Below are 1,060 nucleotides of genomic sequence, written 5' to 3'. Positions count from 1 at the left end.
CAGAGATTAACCCCAACTCAGTAATTGTAGGTGAATTTAATATCCTGCTCTTCTCAATAGACAGGTCAACTGGACAACGAATGAAAAAAGAGACATCTGAATTAAATGTCATATTACATGAAATGAGCCTAACAGGCTTATACAGAAAATTCCATCTGAGCACCAAGGAGTATATGTTCTACTCAGCAGCATATGCCAGTTATAGTAAAATTGACCACATTCTGGGGCACAAAATCGAATTTCAGCAAATACAAAAAATGAAATAATTCCATGACTTCTATCAGACCACAGTGCAGTAAAGCTTGTATTCAATAGCAAGGAATCTATAGTAACTACATGAACTCATGGAGATTAAATAACATACTCCTGAATGAAGAATGGTTCAAAGAAGAAATTAACAAATTAATAAAAGTGTTCCTGAGACAAAATGAAAATAAGAAGAGAATGCACTAAAACCTCTGTGACATATTAAAAGCAGTCTTAAAAAGTTCATAGCTCTTAGTGCCTACATTAAAAAATCAGAAAGAACACATGTAAATGACTTGACAGTACAACTCAAGACTCTGGAAAGGCAACAAGAAACCAAACCCAAACTGAGAAGACAATAAGGAGTAACAAAACTCAGATCAGAAATTAATGAAATAGAAACAAAGAAAACAATACAAAAAAACCAACAAATCTAAGAGATGGCTCTTTGAAAGATTAAAAGAGATAGACAGAGACCCTTAGGCCAGTTATCCAAAAGAAAGAAAGAAGGTATCAATTAAAATACAAATCAACAAAATCAGAGACAAATGGGGAAACATCAAAAGAGACACCAGAATAATTCAAAGCATTGGAATACTTTAAAATTCTATGTTCCATTAAATTTGAAAATCTAAAAAAATGGATGAATTTCTAAAATCATGGTCGCCATCAAAGTTAAATCAAGAGTAGGTCAATATCCTAAACAGACTCATAACAAATAAGGAAATTGAAAAATAATGCAAAGCCTCTCAAAAAAAAAAGCACAGACCCAGATGGATTGGCATCCAAAGTAAATCTACAACCAATACTGCTT

Source organism: Nannospalax galili, unplaced genomic scaffold (assembly GCF_000622305.1).
Source record: "Nannospalax galili isolate Female #2095 unplaced genomic scaffold, S.galili_v1.0 scaffold1611, whole genome shotgun sequence".
NCBI classification, from domain to species: Eukaryota; Metazoa; Chordata; class Mammalia; order Rodentia; family Spalacidae; genus Nannospalax; species Nannospalax galili.
Note: the sequence above shows the minus strand (reverse complement) of the source record.